General features: G+C 39.6%; 2 non-coding genes across 2 annotated transcripts; both read left to right on the top strand.

The window, feature by feature from the left end:
* Nucleotides 1-6,184: 6,184 nt before the first annotated feature.
* Nucleotides 6,185-6,263, top strand: LOC121494105. Its single transcript, XR_005988742.1, has one exon. It is a non-coding gene; the product is annotated as a small nucleolar RNA U2-19 (small nucleolar RNA).
* A 175-nt stretch (nucleotides 6,264-6,438) lies between these two features.
* On the top strand, nucleotides 6,439-6,508 carry LOC121494104. Its single transcript, XR_005988741.1, has one exon. It is a non-coding gene; the product is annotated as a small nucleolar RNA U2-30 (small nucleolar RNA).
* Nucleotides 6,509-7,479: the final 971 nt, after the last annotated feature.

Genomic DNA, 7,479 nt, shown 5'->3' on the forward strand with positions numbered 1-7,479 from the left:
AGAGATTTTACCTCATATAAAATAGATTATAACTGGAGTGAACTAAATTATGAAAACAAAACTTTTTTTATGTACCATATTTCCAAGTTATCTGTGTTATGGAAGTGCAATTTGTAATTCTCTTTTCTTTGGCCACAGCTCTTCCAACATAGCTTCCCAACAGTGTCATACATTTTCTTCTTAACATTATGTTCCAGTTGTGTGACTAACACTGACAAATTTGTCTGTAACAAGAGTCTTCCTTGACCAGCCTGTCACCACTTCCCCTAAATGCAGGGTGGTTCTAAGTGAGTGATCTTTCAGAGACACTCCTCATTGGTGTCTGGGTGTTACCTCATAATCTAGCCAAATAGCTTTTACAGAGTTCAGTAAACTCTTTGGGCTGAATAAGGCTGATTTCATTTTTTATTTCAATCACAATAATCTAAATTGTTAAGACTCTCTGTCATCTTAAGGAAAAACTGACAGAATTTACTCACAATGTTTGTGCAACGTAGCCTAGTTGTATGGCAACAAAGTAAACCACTGAAAAAACAAATTTTTTAGTGGAAGAATCATAAGTATGTGACTAAGAAAGGTCTATTAAATTATACTTCAATTTAGCCAATTACTTGAAAAAATACTTGGTATTTTTAAACCAGTTCTCTAATACTCAAAACTTTTAAATTGCTTATAGATATATTTTGTGCAGCTTATTTATTAATTTTTTTCATTCTCGATATAGGAAAATACTGTGAGAATTATTAGCAATTGAGGTTATACTTAAATGAAAGTCACCACTAAGTTTTACTTCTCAATCTGTAATTTTTATAGGGAATTTATTATATATGTCTAATCACTTTAAAGGGAATGAGAGGTATAAAAAGTAAGACAGAATTAAAAGTTCAACAAATAGGGACGCCTGCGTGGCTCAGTGGTTGAGCGTCTGCCTTTGGTTCAGGGTGTGATCCTGGAATCCCTGGATGGAGTCCCATATCAGGCTCCCTGCCTGAGCCTGTTCTCCCTCTGCCTGTTTCTCTGCCTCTCTCTCTCTCTGTCTCTCATGAATAAATAAATAAAAACTTAAAAAAAAAGTTTAACAAATAATTAGAAAGGTAAGATTAACATACATAATGCAATTATGCAGTGATGAACAACAATCCTAATCGAATGCTGTATAGGAACTAGTCAGTGAGGATGTAGAGAAACAAACAAGTTAAAATACTGTTTCTGAGGAGATAAATTGGTAAAACTTTTCCTTTTTTAAAAAAAGATTGAGAATATTTATTATATTTACTATTTATTTAATTTTCTATCTGTTTTTCTTTTCCAAAATACTGATATAAAATTTGGATGTCAGCTTTACAACCAGTTTTATTTTTCATTTTTAATTATTTTCATAGAAAATTTGAAACTTAACACAAAAATAGGAAAATGTGTTTTTGTGTTCATATCACCAAGCCACTAATACTTTTATTTTCTTGGGATGTTCTCCTATAAAAGATATTCACAAGATATTTCTCATACCTTTCAGAATTTAACTACAGTCACCTCACAAAGGTTTCTGTGGGCATTCTATTTAAAACTGTATCATCAAGGGGCACCTGGGTGGCTCAGTACTTGAACGTCTGCCTTTGACTCAGGTCATGATCACCAGATCCTGGGACCGAGTCTCACATCAGGCTCCTTGCAAGGAGCCTCCTTCTCCCTCTACCTATGTCTCTGTCTCTGTCTCTCTCTCTCTGTGTCTCTCATGAATAAATAAATAAAATCTTTTAAAAATAATTAAATAAACTGTGCCCTCAAAACTGCCTCTGCCTCTTCCGTTTCTTTTTTTCTCACCATAACATTTATTACCTTCTAACACATTATACTTTATTTTTTTTTTAAAAGACTTTATTTATTTATTCATAGAGACACAGAGAGAGAGAGGGAGGCAGAGACACAGGCAGAGGGAGAAGCAGGCACCATGCAGAGAGCCCAACGTGGGACTCGATCCAGGGTCTCCAGGATCACACCCTGGGCTGCAGGCGGCGCTAAACCGCTGTGCCACCGGGGCTGCCCTAACACATTACACTTTAAAAAAATATTTTATTTCTTACCTGTTTGCAACCCAATAAATTACATGAAGACAGGGATTGTCAAATGTTATCTTCATTGATATAGCCCAGTATTTAGAATAAGGCGTGATGCATAGAAAGGCTTACTAAATGGTCAGTGAGGGGAGCCTGGGTGGCTCAGTTGTTGGGTGCCTGCCTTTAACTCAGGTCATGATCTTAGGATCCTGGGATCAAGCACTACATCAGGATCCCTTCTTAGCAGGGAGTTTACTTCTCCCTCTGCCCCCTCCCCTACTCATGCCTGCTCATTCTCTCTCTCTCTCTCACACTCTCTCTCACAAATAAATAAATAAAATCTTTTTAAAAATAAATAAATGGTCAATGAATGAATTAATATGTACTGATATGGGGAAAAGTCCATGATACATTAAATTAAAAAAAACATAAAAACTACAACACAATTTGGATAATCTACATTACTGGGTGGCAGGAAAGGTGGACTTGAAAGAGGTAGTAGCATTCACCAAATATTCTGCACTTCACATTCCATATGTCTACAGCTTACTTGTAGCAGGGCAGGGCTATGATTACCAGTTCTGACTAGCAAATTGTAAGTGCTGAAGTTTAGTATGTCAATTATGGGCTGAGGCAGTAAAAAAAAACCGATGTGTGATTTATAGCCTTTTTGTTGCTGTGATGACTAAAAGCACCATGCATTGCAGAGTGTGACCACAACATGATAGAACCTCCATTACCCTGGGCCCCCGAGTGACTGCATGGAGAAAACGCCCTGCCAATCTGCAATAAGATATGCAGCATTAGCAAGAAGTAAATTTTTGTTGTGTTAAGCAACTGATATTTGGGTGGATTTTTTGTTATTCCAATATAATCTAGTCTATCTTGACTAACATATGTATGCAAACTAGCATTTATGAAACTTATTATACATCAGTAACTCTGCTGAACGCTTTATCTTATTAAACCCTCACTCAGCCTTGTGAACCAGTAAACTATTACTATTACTCTGAAATGAGGAAACTGAGGCAGTGTGAGGACCAATAACTTGTTCAGGGTAGTCAGCTAAATGAAAAAGCTGGAAATGGCAGGCAAAAAAAAAAAAAGGCAAAAGGCAGCAGGCAGTAATTCCTGGAAATGGAAACCAGGCAGTCTAGATTAAGATCTACCAAACTGTTAATAGTAGTTATCTCTGAGGGCAGGATTATGGGGAGTGATCACTCTTTGTTTTTTGTTTCCATAATGTTACAAATCTTAAAATAGGGCAGCCCAGGTGGCTCAGCGGTTTAGCACTGCCTTCGGCCCAGGGTGTGATCCTGGAGATCCGCGATTGAGTCCCATGTCGGGCTCCCTGCATGGAGCCTGCTTCTCCCTCTGCCTGTGTCTCTGCCTCTCTCTCTTTGTGTCTCTCATGAATAAATAAATAAAATCTAAAAAAAAAAAACAAATCTTAAAATAATCATTCATTCCTTTGCAGTAAGCAATAAATAACAAATATGTAGATAAACTCTATGTTGGATACTTAAAGACTAAATTTAGAGATGGAAGTCAAATGACTCTGGAGAATGGAATAATCAAGGAATGCCTAAAAATGACTCTGCCACCCATAGCCAATACCTGATTTTTATAGGTGAATTCCAGAAAATAAGGTGAATCATACCATATTTCACAATTAATTTGGTTTAGTTTTGGAGTGGGGGCTGGGGGTAGGGGGAATACCTCTGTATATTTTAACTTTCAGCAAGGAAGGAATTAATAAAATGTCCATGCCCACAACAGGATGAACGTTGTAGTTCTGGAAATGTTTTTCAGGTTTTCTAGTACTTAATAGCACTCTTTAAAATAAAAGTAATAATAACAAAACAATTCCTTATGGCTAAAGTGGCCTTATTAAATGCACATTTTAAGTGTTCTTGGGATGTCTAGGTGGCTCAGCGGTTGAGCATCTGCTTTTGGCTCAGGACATGATTCTGGAGTCCCAGGATTGAGTCCTGCATAGGGCTTCCTGCATGGAGCCTGCTTCTCCCTCTCTCTCTGTCTCTCATGAATAAATAAATAAAATCTATAAAACAGTTCTATTCAATCCTATTTAAACAAAATACATATGGCATAATACATAATAATCAATTGTAAATGTACTTTTTCTGTCTGCCCAGGATCTGAATTTGGGAATTCAGCAATGTATAACTCTTTTTTTTAAAGATTTAATTTATTTATTCATGACAACAGAGAGAGAGAGAGAGAGAAAGAGAGAGAGAGAGAGAGAGAGAGAGAGGAAGAAACACAGGCAGAGGGAGAAGCAGGCTCCATGCAGGGAGCCTGACATGGGACTCGATCCTGGGTCTTCAGGATCATGTCCTGGGCTGAAGGCGGCGCTAAACCACTGAGCCACCTGGGCTGCCCAAGCAAGGTATAACTCTTGACAGGAGGAAACTTAAAAACCAAAATGCTGGTTGCCCCAGACTCTGGGCAGCTAGCTGTTCTGGGTTGCCTAGACCTTCTTGGCTTCTCTTATTTTCTGAGCCTGCTGGTTCTCCAGCCTCCTCACTGATTCTGTAAACTAATGATCAACCCTCTACAGTTGGTTTCTTTTGCTTGGAAGCAAGACCCTGACAACCTAGCAGTAGCTAGAGACAAGTATATAATATGAAGGCACAGTATCCAGGTGAAAATGAGCCACCTTTGAAGGTCAAAACAAAAAGACATATGTTGTTATCTATGATAGTAAGTACCATAAATGTACTTTGATTAGATTATTATTATTCTAATATTCAGCTATATACAGAACAATTCCCTCTGAGAGACATCCAGAAACTAGCTGAGTGACTCTTACACATCAGGCAAAGGAGAAAAACTCACACTGAAGTGAGTAGGACAGCCTCACATACAATCTCACCATCCACCTCAACCCTGGCACAGGGAACTCACAACTCAGAGCTTCTCTCTGAGGAATGAAAGGTATGAACCCCACAGCTGGTACCACAACTCTGAAGACTTCCACCTGAAAAATGGACTCCCAAAGCATCTACCTTTGAAAGCCAGTGGGATTTGCACCTATGAGATCCATAGTCTATAATGAACTAATAGTTCATAAAGGGTTTCTGTGGACTCTCCATGGATTATCCCCCAAGGCCCAGCATAGAGGCAGCAGACTGAAACAAACCCAGTCTTTCCATGAAAGGAACTATTTGCTTACTTTAAAAGCCTTGGGGGCAGGTGTCTAATTTAATACTATCCAGACATTGGAGGCTGGTACGTGCATCTTCCTGTTCTCCCTCAGGCCATCAGTCTCCCAGAAAGGAGCTCATCCACATGTCTGATGCCCCAGTTTTTGTAGCTGCTGCCCAGAGGGAGCCCCATAATGGGGCTTATGTTTGTGGGTACCATAGCACTGTAACAAATAGAGAAACAGTTCTTAACCAGATACCCATCCACTGCACACTGCAGAAATAGCAGATTGAAACATGTAGTCTTTTTGTGAAAGAGGCCTATTAGCTTATCTTTTCTCTTTCTTTTTTGCCTATTAGCTTATTATCTTAATAGCTGAGGCCTGAGGGCCAAGCTTCTATTTTAACAACCATCCAGGGACCAATTGCCATCCTCTCCAGAAACCAGTAAGGCCAACAGGCACCATCACTGTGCTCTCCCCTCTGCCCCACTCCAGACTGCCAATGTTTTTGAGAAAGGAGCTTATGCACATGTCTGCCACCTTGGTTTTTGTGACTGCCACCCAAAAGACACATCTCTTGATAACTGGGCACTAGTGGCCACTGGGGCTTGTATTCATGTATTCAGTAGAATGGTAGCAAACAAAGAAATAGTTCTTAACGGCCTATCACCCCAGGGTTTGACGTGCAGAGGGAGCGGACAGAAATAAACATCTCCTAGTCTGCCCCTGAAGGAAGTATATTTACATTCTTTTTTTTTTATTATTATTATTTATTTATGATAGTCATACAGAGAGAGAGAGAGGCAGAGACATAGGCAGAGGGAGAAGCAGGCTCCATGCACCGGGAGCCTGACGTGGGATTCGATCCCGGGTCTCCAGGATTGCGCCCTGGGCCAAAGGCAGGCGCCAAACCGCTGCGCCACCCAGGGATCCCCATATTTACATTCTTTAAAAGGAAGTGGATTAATGATGAAAATATCCTAATCTGAGCATCAGAGGCCTTCCAGTCTGTCTAATGCATGATCTTTATAATTCTAAGAAGTAAAAGTAATTTAAAACAATAAGGGCTTATGTCTAGAGTTAGGATAGTGCATGCATGCGTTTATAAGGTGATAGTGTATAATTGAGAACTTGTTGATGGATGAATGGGATAAGGTGGGGGGTGATGTGTGTGTATGAAAGACTGATGTGTTGTATGAAAGACTGATCAGTTCTGATCAATTACTAAAAAGTTTTACTACAGACTTTTATAACTATGAGGGTTTCTACACTTGATCTGAGATCAGAATGAAAAAAAAATTTTTTTAAGATTTTTAATCTACTTATTCATAAAACACACACACACACACACAGAGGCAGAGACACAGGCAGAGGGAGAAACAGGCTCCATGCAGGGAGCCCAATGTGGGACTTGATCCCGGGTCCCCAGGATCACACCCTCGGCTGAAGGTGTCACTAAACCGCTGAGCCACCGGGGCTGCCCTGAAAAATTTTTTAAAAGAAAGGAAAAGAAAAAGTTCCCTAAGGGTCTTGCTTCTAATTAGTCTGCATTTAGTGCTGAAATCCTCCCCTTTGGGACACTGACTAATACTGGCATACCCTCAACTACTGGGAACCATTAAGAACATAAAAGGCCACATGGACAATCACAAAGGTTGGAAGAAAACCATGAGGAGCTCAGGACTGAATAATAAGGTTCACCCCTTCAAGACTGAGAAAGGTGGTTGTTTCATCTAATGCAAACCAAGAAAGCCAAGAAAACTGAATGGAGGAACATGTTCCAAACAAAAGAACAAGATAAAACCTCAGAAAAATACCTTAATGAAATAGAGATAAGTGATTCACCTGACAAAAAGTTGAAAATAATGGTCACAAAGACAGTTGCTGGGATCCCTGGGTGGCGCAGCGGTTTGGCGCCTGCCTTTGGCCCAGGGCGCGATCCTGGAGACCCGGGATCGAATCCCACATCGGGCTCCCGGTGCATGGAGCCTGCTTCTCCCTCTGCCTGTGTCTCTCTGCCTCTCTCTCTCTCTCTCTCTGTGACTATCATAAATAAATAAAAATTAAAAAAAAAAAAAGACAGTTGCTGAGGTCAGGAGAACAATGCATGAACAAAATGAGAATTTCATCAAAGAGATAGAAAATATAAGAAAGTACCAAACAAATCACACGGCTAAAGAACTTCATAATTGAACTAAAAACTCAATAGAAGGTTTTTCTAGCAGATGAAATGGAAGAAAAATCGGCAAACTCTAA

This window comes from Vulpes lagopus, chromosome 6 (assembly GCF_018345385.1).
Source record: "Vulpes lagopus strain Blue_001 chromosome 6, ASM1834538v1, whole genome shotgun sequence".
Taxonomy (NCBI): Eukaryota; Metazoa; Chordata; class Mammalia; order Carnivora; family Canidae; genus Vulpes; species Vulpes lagopus.